General features: G+C 28.9%; 1 protein-coding gene and 1 long non-coding RNA gene across 6 annotated transcripts in view; one reads left to right on the top strand and one right to left on the bottom strand.

Annotated features, from left to right (window-relative positions):
• LOC146999303 (uncharacterized) overlaps window positions 1-17,847 on the top strand; it is a 163,814-nt gene that overhangs the window by 141,130 nt on the left and 4,837 nt on the right. The window contains exons 1-2 of one of the 4 annotated variants that reach the window (XR_015042531.1): window positions 3,770-3,925; window positions 4,536-4,643. This is a non-coding gene — a long non-coding RNA (uncharacterized LOC146999303). The other 3 variants (XR_015042534.1, XR_015042533.1, XR_015042530.1) reach the window with 3 other exon arrangements.
• Window positions 1-17,847, bottom strand: part of LOC118199301 (uncharacterized) — a 256,448-nt gene that overhangs the window by 125,983 nt on the left and 112,618 nt on the right. The window lies entirely within an intron of this gene.

Genomic DNA, 17,847 nt, shown 5'->3' on the forward strand with positions numbered 1-17,847 from the left:
CCCGCCGTTTAATTAAATGCATCCATCTTATTCCTCACAATTAATTTTCCTTTTCCAAAGAAAGTTTGATTTCAGTAAAATGTACTATTTACAATGTGTCATTTTATTTTGCTCGTTTTTTATGCAAATATTCAAATTCAGATAGGTATTGCGTAAGTTCAGAAAGCCAACTAGTCTCCAAGCGGTAGGATAGCTGAGCACCTGTAAATTGCATGGGGAGTTTAGGGGTCTTTCATAAGTACAATTGATTGTGAATTAACAGTTTGTTTCCCACAAAAAAAATCTACCCCGAAGACTTCCTTTCCCTTAGACAAATAGGTCCTGTGTGCTTTATCATAATCCAAAATCTTAAGCGTAAAAATCTTTTATCATAGCCCCGATGATGACAATAAAATATCGTCTATCTGATTTGTCAAGTTAGCATAATTGTATATTTCTAACGAAAATTGTTCGGTTCATGTTACCCTATTATGAAAAAAAGATTCAAATCGATTTTTAGCTTAAACAGTATTTTCATTATTAATTATATCACGAATTTTATCAATAGTATTCTCAGTATTAATTGCAGGCATGTATTCAAGAATATAATATACACAAAGCTGTGTCTAATGATTACGGCTAATTTTTATATAATATTTTATAGTATAAAAATTTAGGTTCATAGGTCAGCCATATTTGAAAGAGTACTTGTGTATTATAAGAAAAGAGAGAGAGAAATTTAAGAATCAATCTGCTGTCTGACAAAGATACTTCACTCTAAGGACTTTTTCCTAAGGTGCTCTTTTCAAAGAGACTTCACACCCTATTAAGACCTTTGTGTCAACTGACAGCCGCCTGCAGAAAGGTAGGGGAAGGAAGACCAGATCGCATCGTCTAAACACGTCTTAAGCAATCTTCGCGAAATTCGGGCTTCGTGTATACACGTCTTAAGCATTTTTCGTGCGATTTAAATTTCGTGTAAAGCATTTCTAAAGAAATTCCAAAAACGTTTAAACACGTCTTAAGCAGTTAAAGGGTTAAACCTATAGAGGATTCACAAAAACCTTTAGACGATTCTCAAAGGATAAAGAACAATTCAGATGAGAAGAAAGTGAGAAAGGAAGAAGAAGACCTCCCCCCATCTGCGACAGACAGCGACAAACAGATGACTGTAGCTGATTATTTTACTATTATCTTAGACAGTGTACCTTTGCGAATGATAAAAAAAGCACAAAATGCATTAGCTATTTTAAGCGACATCCTGATATTCTTAAGTGGAATGATAAAGGCGAGATACTATATCATAAGGAAAAAATTAAACATTCAAATATCATTGACTTGTTTAATATTATTTTTACAACCAAAAAGAAAAAGATTAATATTCCTGCTAAAAACGAGTTTTTAAAAGCGTTGACTAAAATTAACATCCCAATGAATTATATAAAGAATGTAAATTTACCTTGATCATAGTCATGATGTTAATACGAAAAAAAAAAATTACGTGTTACATCTGTAAATTCTTCCCGAAAATGGGAACCTTATTAAATGAATAAAATGATTATATTTTAAATGTGACATATAGACTCTTTCTTATTTTTTTTACCCTGTCTTTACAATGATAATGACAAATTCATTTCACCAAGAAGCTTTTACCTTTCAATACATTTATTTAGTTTACAAAACAGGTTTCTATACTGTATTTGTAACACACTTAAAATTATCTTTCATAAATTGATATCAAGGTACTTGAAATAATCATTTACTTACATCTGAGAAGAAGAAAATAATAATAATAATAAATTACAGCACAGAAATTTAAATAGAATAGCTGTACTTATATTAATGCATTTTTATAATCTTCATAACATTTCGATTTAAAAAAACCTGTCACAAAATAAATGAACAATTTTTTGCTGCCTTAAAGAATCTCTTACATTTTTAAAATTTATACATAAAAATACATCTTCACCAATATATTTAATTCTGTCATCAATATTTATCATAATGCAATTATGTCTCGTTTGTGAAGGATGATTTGCAATGCAACCTTCCCATTTAAATAGCTTTTTATCACTGAATTTAATTCAGTTTTGATAGAATTTATGAGTTCTCTAAAAAGTTCATCATCATCATAATTATTTGTTTCATCCGAACAATTGTTTTTACATTTAATTTGCAACGGTAAAATAATCTCAAAAATACTTTTATATAAAGTATTACGTACATAAGGAATAATTTCTTTCATTTTTTTAAAATATCATAGTCTACTTTTAGATAAGTAGGTTTTAGTTTAAAAGAATTTTCATCCCGTTTAAAAACTTGTTGAAAAATACACTCACCTTCTTTGTTGAAAACTATCAACTCAGTATTACAAACGAAACTGGCACTCGTATAAGCAAGATTAAATTCATATATTTTTGAAGAAAATTCTTGCCATGTTGCAGGGGTTATAACAACACCCCGTGTAGTAGGATACAATGTTTTATTTTGTTGCACAAATTCACGTAGATGAATGTTCATTCGGTTTTCGAATTGAATAATGGATACAAAATATCCACAATCAAGAGTCCACCGTGTTATCAACTTCGAATTTTCTTTTTTATTTTCTCGATTATTCGGCATGAAGATATTTTCAGGAGCAGATTTTATACTGTGGACAAGCCAGTCATCCTCTGGAAGTTCATCCTCATTATCTTCCAAGCGTCGTTTTTTAATTTTCGAAATTTTTATGCTACGGAATGTGACACTAATTCTAGGATTTTTAACGTCAGTTTGAAATGGTATTCCGTGCATCCAAAACTGATTCGTTGGTGGTTTCATCACAATGAGAGATCCATGAGTTAAGTCCACGGTTCGAGAAGTGAAATTTAGTCTAGAAAATACCATTTGACATTTTGAACCTAAATTGATGATAGGTATATCACTTTCAGGTTCGAGACAAGTTTCGTTGTCTTTATGCATTGAAATTTTAGCAACTCCGTCAAGATAATAGTTCAATAAAGGAAAATTATATTTTTTACCAGTTACCGTTTCAATATCATCTTTTATATTTAGAAGAGTTTGAGTCCAAGGCTCTGTACAAACGATCGTTCCAGAGAATTCGTATCTAAGTCCTTCATCACCAAAACCGAGTACTTTTCTTCGTGGAATATACTGAGTCCCATTAATTTCAATACAAATATTTTTAAAATCATAATTTGATAGTTCATCTAACAAACGATTAGCTTCATCTCGCGAATAAAATTCGTCGTGTATTTCCACATTTAACTCTGTATCACATATATTCCTCATATTCACTTTAGAATCTAATAACAATTCTGAATGATATAGGAATAAGAAGCTTCCTCAAATAGCAAAAATTATCTAAAAAATACATTAGCAAAATGATTTCTTTAATCAAATAGTGTCATTTCTTCCTTCATAAACTCCTGTTATCATAAAAGACTAAGTTCTGCATTGGAAAAGTGCATATTGCGTTATCATGGTAAGATAGGTTAAAGGAAAACTCTGATAATCATTGAAAACCCATTTAAAACAGTTGTTATTCTTGAGTTTGACGTTACTTACACACACATATACAAGGTAAAGGGGTAAATCTTAAAAAAAGGAAAATTTCATTATCACATTATCATGATAGGATAGTGGGAAAGAATAATAGTGTCCTAATGTTGTTATTCTGGACTTTGATATTACACGTATGCATAAGGGGAATCTTACAAGTATCATCTACTTATCATGATAGAGTAATGGAAAAATTTCTAAAACTCTGATAATCATATGCGAAAGAATGTGTTATCTTAAGATCGTTGTTGCTATTCCAAGTTTGACAATACATGCATAAGTGAAGGGGGATCCTTGATAAGCGCTGTAGAATTTAAAGACCCATCATCAGGTTATCATGATGGGAGGTAATGGAAACACGAGTTGAAGTTGTATTCGAAAGAAGGTATTATCATAATGCTGTTGTTGTTTCGTTACATATTTCATAAATCTGGAATGTTTCAGAACATTCTTTAAACCATATAAAAGGACCTTTCAGAAATGGAAGAAGTCAGTTTTCTGTGCAATTCTGAAAAGAGCAAGTCTTGATTGAAAATTGAACTTTTATTTTACAGTGTCTTCCGAACAAGATCATCAATCTGTTTCTTAGAACTGCTATATATATTATTTCATTAATACGTATTTTTTAAACAGTTGCTTTCAAAGTGAATCTATCTTTTTTTTAAAATGCATGATTTACATTTTTTTTAAAAATTATGATTCATTATTTTGAACTAAAAATGCATTGAAATGCATGCTTTTTATACTGTATGTTTAACCATTTGTAACGGTTTGAAGAAAATTAGTCAATAGTTGCGTGATATTTTTAATGTAAGAAATAACTATTTTTTTATAAGACGATGTTTTTATTTTGAATCTTTATTTTAAAAGCATATTTACCATAAGGTAGCTAATGTAAATGAAGTATCAAATACTGATAAACAGTAATCATTTTTGATTATTTCTAAAATATTTTTTATTAACACGGTTTTTTTTTTTTCTTTTTTTTTTTTCAGTTCATCAACTTTGGATTGAGTGAGGAGGAATTTCATGCCATCGTGCATACATCTGAAAGAATGGAAGGTTCAGGAATAGAACCTCAATCCAGTTCCAGCAGAAGAGAGGTAAAAAAAAATTTTTTTTTTTCTAAATGCAACATGATTCTCCTTCTCTTTCATCATTGTTGTATAAAAGATAATGCAAATTTTTAGTTATTCCCTGTGTAATGGCTAGATAAAGCTTAAAAAAAAAAAAAAAAAAAAAAAAAAAAAAAAGAGGTCCATACAATTTTAAATTAAAAAAAAAAAAAATTCAATTAATCAAAACCGTTTAAGCATCGGTAGTTGATTCTGATGCATTTTAAAAATGAAATCTATAATTAAAATTTGTGAGTGAAAAGGAATTAAAAGTAGTGATTTGATAATGAAGAAACCATTAAAGAGCTAACATATTGAAAGTCACTTTTTTTTATCTTTCATAGGTTTGTGACATTTGTGGTAAAAGTTTTAGCAATAAGAGTCATTTAGTTCGTCACATGGAAAATACATGATACTAAAACCTTTAGCTGCGTAGGATGTCAAACTCAGTTTACGAGGGCAGTAGTATAAAAATACGGGTTCACCTGCACGCGGTGTGCGGTGTGGGCGTGGTCAATGACGTCACAGAGGGCGGGACCAAAGGCAACGTCATAACACTAGGAGGCGTGGTCACGAGTGGAGTTGAGGTGTTTTAAGATTGCTGATTGAGTTGTAGACCTCCTGCTTTTCATTTAAAGTTAGTTTTTTTTTAAATTGGCAACAGGAAATATTTTCTGCATCTTAATTTTGATGATATAGCAATGCTGCCCTCTATTAATGGAAAAGTGAATTATATGTTTTAGAAATATATTTTTTAAGTCTGGTGTTAAAATGATTCAATGCGCGACTCTGAAAACAATGTAAAAGAAACAAATATAAAAAAAAAAAATTCCTTTAATGATAGTTCATCATATTATGAAAATGTAACTACAAGATAATTTTTTTTTTATTACTCAATTTTATTCTGATACTTTTATCCTTTCTAGTTTTTCATGAAACTTTAACTTATTTCTCAGGTTTTCTGTTTCATAATAACATATTCATTTACTGTCATATTTTTTTAATACTTAACGTTTCTAATTTATTTGTAATATTTTATTTAATTTCCACATACTATTTTTTTTTCATACCTTTCAAAAATTTCAGAATACCCTGATTTTTAACTTATACGTTATATTTCACAAACGTTCCCGCACGTGCTGTTTATTTGTTATATTACTTAATTTTAGATGCAATTTCACACTTTTTTTAACGTTATAATGTTCAATATATTCTGAATTTTAAATTCATTTACTTTTTTTAAACCATTCTAGTATTCTATACACACTTTAACTTAGTGGTATGAAATTGTATTTAAAAAGAAACGTTTATTTTTCATGATCTTAGTTCTTTTACTAAATTTTCTACAGAATTTCTAATTTCTTTCACGTGTTTAACAATATCGTCCTTACATTACCGAATATTTTTTTAAAAAAACTTAAGTCTATAACTGTTAATTGCTTTTCTTACGTTCATGATTTCCCTTCTGTGTTTATATTTCTTAATTCTAGCTTAACTTATTTATAATGTTTTTATTTCTGTCTCATCATCCGTAATTCCAACATTTTATCCCTTTTTATTCATTTTAACGATATGGATTGTTTTCATTTACTCCATATTCAAATATTTCCTTGCAATTTTTAAAATACTTGTTTTATTCCTCGATCATAATAGATCATCTACAGGTTTTACTCAGAAATTTCCATTCACAACTTTACAGTTTAATCCCACTTATATCTAAATGTATTTCTTTCTCATATAGTTTTATGGTCTTCAAAGTTTCTAACATCATGTTTAGTTTTAAATCCCGATTACCTTTAAGTGTGTTGATAATTTTCATTTCTAATTTTACAACCACGTTCAGTGTTTCATCCACACATACCAAAATATTTCTTACATTTTCTGATATTTAATCTATGTCATATTTCAGTACTTAAAATGAATTTACACTGCTCACACTATTATTTTTTCATGTTTTAGAGACACTAACTATACTAATTTTACTATTTTTCCTGCACTAATTGCATCTATGTCAGCACTCATGATAAACTAGCAATTGTTTTGCATCACATGCATAAAGAAATTCTTAAAACCAACTTTTTCAATATCGTACTCAAATTACTGTTTTCCAGATGGGAATTACCAGTATTCTTTGGTTTTACTCTGTTACATCTTTTTAAATTTTAACATCTTACTTTTAATTCTAACATACATCTTTTGAACAGTTTTTTCTTTTAATGATAGCCTTACCTTATTTGTTCAAATTAATTCTTTCATTCACCTTCTTCACTACCTTTCAGTACCTTCATAATTCACTATGCAAACGCAATGTCTTTCACTGACATTCTGTTTAGTAATACCACAAGTTTCCTTAATTGACAAAAAGCGAATCATTTCTCAGTTCAAAATAGAACTACTATATTTCGCACAAACATTACCTTCATCCATTCAAGACACCCCTTAACCTGTAACTGACGTAGCGATAGGAAAGGAGACTCTTATCATATGCTCTTTCGACATTTGAAGTTTCTAGAACTTCTTTGACAAGTATATCAATACCATCAGAAAATATACTTAACATTTTTACCCAGTTTAAAGGCAACATACTGTTATAAGAATGGTTTTAGTTAAATTTATAAGACAAATAAGCACATTTTGTGCTAAATAGGCATAAACATTTAGATTCAGAATATTTCTTTTTAATCCGATGTAAGACTTGAATTTCATTCATGATACGGATTGTCTCTTGATTTTTTTGTTTACCTTACACTAATAGAAAATTTTTATTTTACAAGTTCAGCTTTTAACGAAATAGAAATAAAAACTACGATACACCTGGTGTTTTTAAGAAAAGGAACTTTGATATAATTCTGGAAATGTAAATGCTTTTAGAGTTTTTTTCTTTCAATAACGTTGATTTTCATTACTTTACTAACTTCAATAATTCTCTTATTAGCTAATATGAATGAAAGAAGATTGTCAAAAATGTGACACAGTATAATTCTTACGAACATACGTACCTTTACCAGCATACAGATATTACCGATTGAAATGAAGAAAGATACAGATATTTTACTCCAATCTACATTAAATTAAAAAAATATTTAAACTTTCATACATTCCAAAGAATAAACGAAAACTCAATAGATATTGTCATGTTTGTATATATGAGATAAAAGTTTTATGAATGGTATTTAAAGTAATGCTTAGAACTTCATAAAATCGAACATTCACTATGTTAATACACATATCATCAGTTATTTACATAATTCAATGTAATATTAATCATTACATGTACTATATGCATATATATTTAAAGTTTAATTGTCTTACAATTGAATAATTAACTATTGAGAGAAAGAGGTTCATATCTTACACTATTTAATTCACATGGAACAAATTTTTCCATCAACCACATTGAACCAAGTTTATTAAATTCGCCAAAGCTCTTTTATTTCTGCATTTTCACACTCACGACACATTTTAAATGTAACTATTGATTACCATTTCAAACACCGATTTCATAACTCAGTGTAAAACTACATCATAACTCATTTTTTCCCTACTAACTACAATTTTATATATTCAAGAAGTACATCTAAGACATGATCATTTTCTATGTTCTAGCAAATCGATTCAATTGCGAACATACTATTAAGACTTGCGATTTTAGAAGACTTGCATGTATTAACGATGTCAACGTTTCTTCGTTTTTATAAGATTCACATCAAATCATGTCGCATTCGAATGTGGTGTAAGAGATCACTTTTTCTTTTAAACACTTGTAAACAATGGATGCAATTTATAAGAAGAGAAGTAAAAAAAAAAAAAGGTTCGTGAGATTTTCTTCAAATTCTGTTTTACTTGAAAAAATGTCCGAACATTCAATACGATGTAAAGATTCATATTGTTTTAAATTCTTATGCTCACTAAATATTTTTTATCACGATTTACTCTTAAAAGTAACTTTATAAGTTTTCATATCCTTTTTACATGAAAAGAACTTGTGATTATTCACTACAAAATTCTAAGACGAGAAGCTTCGCGACTTTTCAAACTACAAACTTAAATTTCTTAGGACATACACTACATCTGATGTTTCTTTCATGAGATTTCAAATATCTCTTCAGATTACTCGTATTCAAGAAACCTTACAAATATATCACATAAGTTCAGCGAATAATCGCTTCATAAACTCTTAATGCTATTATGCTTTTCAATACGAGTGAATCACTTGAAGCATATACTGCACTGTAAACATACAATACTTAAAAAAATTGTTATAAAAAATAAAAATACATTCATTTCACCAAGAAGCTTTTCTATTTAAATACATTTATTTATTTCCAAAGAACAAGTTTCTGTATTATACATAAAATATACTTAGAATTTTCTTTCATTAGTTAATATCAAATTAACAACAATATCCATTTACTGATATTTGATATACATGTTTGCTTTAAAATTAAAACTAAAATTTCAATATATTTCTATTAAAAAGAACATAAGGAAAAAAAAAATACTCATAACATCAACCAAAGACAGAAATTTAAATAGAATAGCTGTACTTATATTAGTGCATTTTTATAATCTTCATAACATTTCGATTCAAAAAACCTATTACAAAATAAATGAAACATTTTTTTCTGCCTTAAAGAATCTCTTATATTTTTAAAATTAATACATAAAAATATATCTTCCCCAATATATTTAATTCTATCCTCAACACTTATTATAATGCAATCATGTCTTGTTTGTGAAGGATGATTTACAATACAACCTTCGCATTTAAATAGTTTTGTAATCACTGAATTTAATTCAGTTTTGATAGAGTTTATGAGTTCTTTAAAAAGTTCATCATCATCACTTACCATATCCGAACAATTGTTTTTACATTTGATTTGCAACGGTAAAATAATTTCAAAAATACTTTTATATAAAGTATTAGATACATCAGGAATAATTTCTTTCAATTTTTTTAAAATATCACAGTTTACTTTTAGGTATGTAGGTTTTAGTTTAAAAGAATTTTCATCTTGTTTAAAAACTTGTTGAAAAATACACTCACCTTCTTTGTTGAAAACTACCAACTCATTATTGCAAATGATGCTGGCAGTCGTATAGACAAGGTTAAATTCATATATTTTTGAGGAAAATTCTTGCCATGTTGCAGGAGTTATAACAACACCGCGTGTAGTAGGGTATAATATTTTATTTTGTTCCACACATTCACGTAGATGAATGTTCATTCTGTTTTCAAACTGATTTATGGACACAAAATATCCCCAACCAAGAGTCCACTGTGCAATCAACTTCGAACTTTCTTTTTTCTGTTCTCGATTATTCGGCATGAAGATATTTTCAGGAACAGACTTCATATAGTGGGCAAACCAGTCATCCTCTGGAAGTTCATCCTCATTATCTTCCAAGCGTCATTTTTTAATTTTCGAAATTTTTATGTTTCGGAATGTGATACTAATTCTAGGATCTTTAACGTCAGGTTGAGAGGGTATTCCGTGCATCCAAAATTGATTCGTTGGGGGTTTCATTACAAGGAGAGTTCCATGAGTTAAGTCCACGCTTCGAGATGTGAAATTTCGCCTGGTAAATACCATTTGACGTTTTGCACCTAAACTGATGATAGGTATATCACTTTCAGGTTCGAGACAAGTTTCATTGTCTTTATGCGTTGAAATTTTCGCCACTCCGTCAGGATAATAGTTCAATAAAGCAAAATTATATATTTTGCCAGTTATCGTTTCAATATAATCTTTTACATTTAGAAGAGTTTGAGTCCATGGTTCTGCACAAATGCTCGTTCCAGAGAATTCGTAACTAAGTCCTTCATCACCAAAACCGAGTACTTTTCTTCGTGGAACATACTGAGTCCCATTAATTTCAAAACTAATATTTTTAAAATCATAATTTGATAGTTCATCTAGCAAAATATCAGCTTCATTTCGTGAATAAAATTCTTCGTATAATTCCACATTTAACTCTGTATCACATATATTCCTCATATTCGCTTCTGAATCTAACGACAATTCTGAATGATATAGAAATACGTAGCATTCTTAAATAGCAAAAATTATCTAAAACATACATTAACGAAATGATTTCATCAACACTTATCGTAATACATTCTTGTCATGTCTTGTTTGTGAAGCCAGTCTTTCCGGCGTCATATGTGTAAAAATAATCATGATAGGATAGTGGGAAAGAGTTATACTGTCCTAATGTTGTTATTCTGAACCTCGATATTACATATATGCATAAGGAGAATCTTAAAAGCATCATCCACTTATCATGATAGAGTAATGGAAAATTTCTAAAACTCTGATAATCATACGCGAAAGAATGTATTATCTTAAGGTTGTTGTGGCTATTCCAAATTTGACAGTACATACAGAAGTGAAGGAAGACCCTTGATAAGTGCTGCACGTACTGTCAAATTTGGAATAGCCACAACAACCTTAAGACTTAACTCATGGAACTCTCCTTGTAATGAAACCCCCAATGAATCAATTTTGGATGCACGGAATACCCTCTCAACCTGACGTTAAAGATCCTAGAATTAGTATCACATTCCGAAACATAAAAATTTCGAAAATTAAAAAATGACGCTTGGAAGATAATGAGGATGAACTTCCAGAGGATGACTGGTTTGCCCACTATATGAAGTCTGTTCCTGAAAATATCTTCATGCCGAATAATCGAGAACAGAAAAAAGAAAGTTCGAAGTTGATTGCACAGTGGACTCTTGGTTGGGGATATTTTGTGTCCATAAATCAGTTTGAAAACAGAATGAACATTCATCTACGTGAATGTGTGGAACAAAATAAAATATTATACCCTACTACACGCGGTGTTGTTATAACTCCTGCAACATGGCAAGAATTTTCCTCAAAAATATATGAATTTAACCTTGTCTATACGACTGCCAGCATCATTTGCAATAATGAGTTGGTAGTTTTCAACAAAGAAGGTGAGTGTATTTTTCAACAAGTTTTTAAACAAGATGAAAATTCTTTTAAACTAAAACCTACATACCTAAAAGTAAACTGTGATATTTTAAAAAAATTGAAAGAAATTATTCCTGATGTATCTAATACTTTATATAAAAGTATTTTTGAAATTATTTTACCGTTGCAAATCAAATGTAAAAACAATTGTTCGGATATGGTAAGTGATGATGATGAACTTTTTAAAGAACTCATAAACTCTATCAAAACTGAATTAAATTCAGTGATTACAAAACTATTTAAATGCGAAGGTTGTATTGTAAATCATCCTTCACAAACAAGACATGATTGCATTATAATAAGTGTTGAGGATAGAATTAAATATATTAGGGAAGATATATTTTTATGTATTAATTTTAAAAATATAAGAGATTCTTTAAGGCAGAAAAAAATGTTTCATTTATTTTGTAATAGGTTTTTTGAATCGAAATGTTATGAAGATTATAAAAATGCACTAATATAAGTACAGCTATTCTATTTAAATTTCTGTCTTTGGTTGATGTTATGAGTATTTTTTTTTTTCCTTATGTTCTTTTTAATAGAAATATATTGAAATTTTAGTTTTAATTTTAAAGCAAACATGTATATCAAATATCAGTAAATGGATATTGTTGTTAATTTGATATTAACTAATGAAAGAAAATTCTAAGTATATTTTATGTATAATACAGAAACTTGTTCTTTGGAAATAAATAAATGTATTTAAATAGAAAAGCTTCTTGGTGAAATGAATGTATTTTTATTTTTTATAACAATTTTTTTAAGTATTGTATGTTTACAGTGCAGTATATGCTTCAAGTGATTCACTCGTATTGAAAAGCATAATAGCATTAAGAGTTTATGAAGCGATTATTCGCTGAACTTATGTGATATATTTGTAAGGTTTCTTGAATACGAGTAATCTGAAGAGATATTTGAAATCTCATGAAAGAAACATCAGATGTAGTGTATGTCCTAAGAAATTTAAGTTTGTAGTTTGAAAAGTCGCGAAGCTTCTCGTCTTAGAATTTTGTAGTGAATAATCACAAGTTCTTTTCATGTAAAAAGGATATGAAAACTTATAAAGTTACTTTTAAGAGTAAATCGTGATAAAAAATATTTAGTGAGCATAAGAATTTAAAACAATATGAATCTTTACATCGTATTGAATGTTCGGACATTTTTTCAAGTAAAACAGAATTTGAAGAAAATCTCACGAACCTTTTTTTTTTTTTACTTCTCTTCTTATAAATTGCATCCATTGTTTACAAGTGTTTAAAAGAAAAAGTGATCTCTTACACCACATTCGAATGCGACATGATTTGATGTGAATCTTATAAAAACGAAGAAACGTTGACATCGTTAATACATGCAAGTCTTCTAAAATCGCAAGTCTTAATAGTATGTTCGCAATTGAATCGATTTGCTAGAACATAGAAAATGATCATGTCTTAGATGTACTTCTTGAATATATAAAATTGTAGTTAGTAGGGAAAAAATGAGTTATGATGTAGTTTTACACTGAGTTATGAAATCGGTGTTTGAAATGGTAATCAATAGTTACATTTAAAATGTGTCGTGAGTGTGAAAATGCAGAAATAAAAGAGCTTTGGCGAATTTAATAAACTTGGTTCAATGTGGTTGATGGAAAAATTTGTTCCATGTGAATTAAATAGTGTAAGATATGAACCTCTTTCTCTCAATAGTTAATTATTCAATTGTAAGACAATTAAACTTTAAATATATATGCATATAGTACATGTAATGATTAATATTACATTGAATTATGTAAATAACTGATGATATGTGTATTAACATAGTGAATGTTCGATTTTATGAAGTTCTAAGCATTACTTTAAATACCATTCATAAAACTTTTATCTCATATATACAAACATGACAATATCTATTGAGTTTTCGTTTATTCTTTGGAATGTATGAAAGTTTAAATATTTTTTTAATTTAATGTAGATTGGAGTAAAATATCTGTATCTTTCTTCATTTCAATCGGTAATATCTGTATGCTGGTAAAGGTACGTATGTTCGTAAGAATTATACTGTGTCACATTTTTGACAATCTTCTTTCATTCATATTAGCTAATAAGAGAATTATTGAAGTTAGTAAAGTAATGAAAATCAACGTTATTGAAAGAAAAAAACTCTAAAAGCATTTACATTTCCAGAATTATATCAAAGTTCCTTTTCTTAAAAACACCAGGTGTATCGTAGTTTTTATTTCTATTTCGTTAAAAGCTGAACTTGTAAAATAAAAATTTTCTATTAGTGTAAGGTAAACAAAAAAATCAAGAGACAATCCGTATCATGAATGAAATTCAAGTCTTACATCGGATTAAAAAGAAATATTCTGAATCTAAATGTTTATGCCTATTTAGCACAAAATGTGCTTATTTGTCTTATAAATTTAACTAAAACCATTCTTATAACAGTATGTTGCCTTTAAACTGGGTAAAAATGTTAAGTATATTTTCTGATGGTATTGATATACTTGTCAAAGAAGTTCTAGAAACTTCAAATGTCGAAAGAGCATATGATAAGAGTCTCCTTTCCTATCGCTACGTCAGTTACAGGTTAAGGGGTGTCTTGAATGGATGAAGGTAATGTTTGTGCGAAATATAGTAGTTCTATTTTGAACTGAGAAATGATTCGCTTTTTGTCAATTAAGGAAACTTGTGGTATTACTAAACAGAATGTCAGTGAAAGACATTGCGTTTGCATAGTGAATTATGAAGGTACTGAAAGGTAGTGAAGAAGGTGAATGAAAGAATTAATTTGAACAAATAAGGTAAGGCTATCATTAAAAGAAAAAACTGTTCAAAAGATGTATGTTAGAATTAAAAGTAAGATGTTAAAATTTAAAAAGATGTAACAGAGTAAAACCAAAGAATACTGGTAATTCCCATCTGGAAAACAGTAATTTGAGTACGATATTGAAAAAGTTGGTTTTAAGAATTTCTTTATGCATGTGATGCAAAACAATTGCTAGTTTATCATGAGTGCTGACATAGATGCAATTAGTGCAGGAAAAATAGTAAAATTAGTATAGTTAGTGTCTCTAAAACATGAAAAAATAATAGTGTGAGCAGTGTAAATTCATTTTAAGTACTGAAATATGACATAGATTAAATATCAGAAAATGTAAGAAATATTTTGGTATGTGTGGATGAAACACTGAACGTGGTTGTAAAATTAGAAATGAAAATTATCAACACACTTAAAGGTAATCGGGATTTAAAACTAAACATGATGTTAGAAACTTTGAAGACCATAAAACTATATGAGAAAGAAATACATTTAGATATAAGTGGGATTAAACTGTAAAGTTGTGAATGGAAATTTCTGAGTAAAACCTGTAGATGATCTATTATGATCGAGGAATAAAACAAGTATTTTAAAAATTGCAAGGAAATATTTGAATATGGAGTAAATGAAAACAATCCATATCGTTAAAATGAATAAAAAGGGATAAAATGTTGGAATTACGGATGATGAGACAGAAATAAAAACATTATAAATAAGTTAAGCTAGAATTAAGAAATATAAACACAGAAGGGAAATCATGAACGTAAGAAAAGCAATTAACAGTTATAGACTTAAGTTTTTTTAAAAAAATATTCGGTAATGTAAGGACGATATTGTTAAACACGTGAAAGAAATTAGAAATTCTGTAGAAAATTTAGTAAAAGAACTAAGATCATGAAAAATAAACGTTTCTTTTTAAATACAATTTCATACCACTAAGTTAAAGTGTGTATAGAATACTAGAATGGTTTAAAAAAAGTAAATGAATTTAAAATTCAGAATATATTGAACATTATAACGTTAAAAAAAGTGTGAAATTGCATCTAAAATTAAGTAATATAACAAATAAACAGCACGTGCGGGAACGTTTGTGAAATATAACGTATAAGTTAAAAATCAGGGTATTCTGAAATTTTTGAAAGGTATGAAAAAAATAATAGTATGTGGAAATTAAATAAAATATTACAAATAAATTAGAAACGTTAAGTATTAAAAAAATATGACAGTAAATGAATATGTTATTATGAAACAGAAAACCTGAGAAATAAGTTAAAGTTTCATGAAAAACTAGAAAGGATAAAAGTATCAGAATAAAATTGAGTAATAAAAAAAAAATTATCTTGTAGTTACATTTTCATAATATGATGAACTATCATTAAAGGAATTTTTTTTTTTTTTATATTTGTTTCTTTTACATTGTTTTCAGAGTCGCGCATTGAATCATTTTAACACCAGACTTAAAAAATATATTTCTAAAACATATAATTCACTTTTCCATTAATAGAGGGCAGCATTGCTATATCATCAAAATTAAGATGCAGAAAATATTTCCTGTTGCCAATTTAAAAAAAAACTAACTTTAAATGAAAAGCAGGAGGTCTACAACTCAATCAGCAATCTTAAAACACCTCAACTCCACTCGTGACCACGCCTCCTAGTGTTATGACGTTGCCTTTGGTCCCGCCCTCTGTGACGTCATTGACCACGCCCACACCGCACACCGCGTGCAGGTGAACCCGTATTTTTATACTACTGAGGGCAGATAATTTAAGAAGACACGTGCTTAAGGTTCATGTTAAAAAGAGTTTTCCATGCGAAAAATGCAGTCATGCGTTTAGTAAAAAACAGGAGCTAATGAAGCGTGATCGTACTCAACATGGTACTGTTCAAAGTATCAAAAGGAAAAATAACTCGCAGCCATCCTCAAACAAGCGAATGAAACATGCGACATCAGCCTTAAACGTTTTCAATTCTTTTACCATTATCCCAACTGAAGGAACAAATTAAGATTTAATTATATTTTTAAATTATGTAAGACCCAATATTTTATCGAAACTGGAAGAAGAAATATATGAGAAGAAGGGCCTAAAATGGTATATTATCGTAACGGCACAATTTTCCAGAATCGGGCACGATGGAAAAGAGGAAGTTATCAAAGCACATTTTAGATCTAACTGTCTTATAAAGTTAACAATCGATAATATTGAAGAACAGCTGAATGAGGCATACAATAAAATAAAAGAATCCTTTGAAGAGTTCTTTTACAAAATGGTTTGGGCTGGACTTTAGAACCAAACTGAAAAATTAGAACTATGTAGCGCTCAATATCATCCCTTAGCCGCCAGTAGTTACATCCCCATTCCGAAAGAACTTGCAATGAAAAAAGCAATTTTAAACATTAAAAATAATGATAAAAAATGTTTAGTGTGGTGCTTACTTGCACATAAATATGTTCTTTCTAGAGAAAATAATGCAGACCGAGTAAATAAGTACAAAACCGTAGGAAAATGAAATAAATTTAGGAAATATTGAATGCCCTGTTCCTATTACAAAAGTATCAACTGTTGAGAAATTAAATAGTCTCAGAATAAACGTATTTGGATACGAAGAGAATGAAGTCTTCCCCAGAACGAAAGGAAAATGACTGCATTAATTTACTTTCAATCAGCGATGATACTAAACAACATTACTACTTAAAAAGAAATATGTTTAGATTGTTAGGTAACCTCACAAAACATCATGGAAGTACATTCTATTGCATGAGATGTTTGCATAGGTTTACCCATGAAAATCTCTTAGAAGAACATGTAAAATATTGCCAAAATGTGCAGCGAATCAAAAGGCCTTTAAAAGAAGAAAAAATATTAGAATATACTAATTATCAATATGAAGAGTCTATTCCGTACATCATTTACGCCGATTTCGAAGCGATTATCCAAAAAATAGATACTTGTGCACCTGATCTAGCTAGTGCGTCTTTTATAGAAAAATACATCGTCAGAAAGCCTGTGCTTATGCTAATATAATTGTAGGACCTGGTGGGAAAAGTTTTAAACCTGTAACAGTATACAGAGGTCCAAACGCAGTTGATCATTTCATACAAAATATTTTACAAGAAGAAGAGAAAATAGTCGAAAAATTAACCATCAACGTACCTCTTTGTATGACACCGCAAGAGAATGAAACTTTTAAAAATGCTACTCATTGCTTCTTGTGTAAAAAAGTTTTAAATAATAACCGCGTAAGAGATCATGATCACCTTACGGGAAAGTATAGAGGAGTTTTACATAATATATGTAATTTAAAATATAGGCTTCAAAAGAAAATTCCCGTTGTATTTCATAATTTAAAACATTATGATGCGCATTTAATTATGCAAAGTATGGGTAAAA

The sequence above is a fragment of the Stegodyphus dumicola genome, chromosome 1 (assembly GCF_044657685.1).
Source record: "Stegodyphus dumicola isolate Sdum_Otavi_A_Nest chromosome 1, ASM4465768v1".
Taxonomy (NCBI): Eukaryota; Metazoa; Arthropoda; class Arachnida; order Araneae; family Eresidae; genus Stegodyphus; species Stegodyphus dumicola.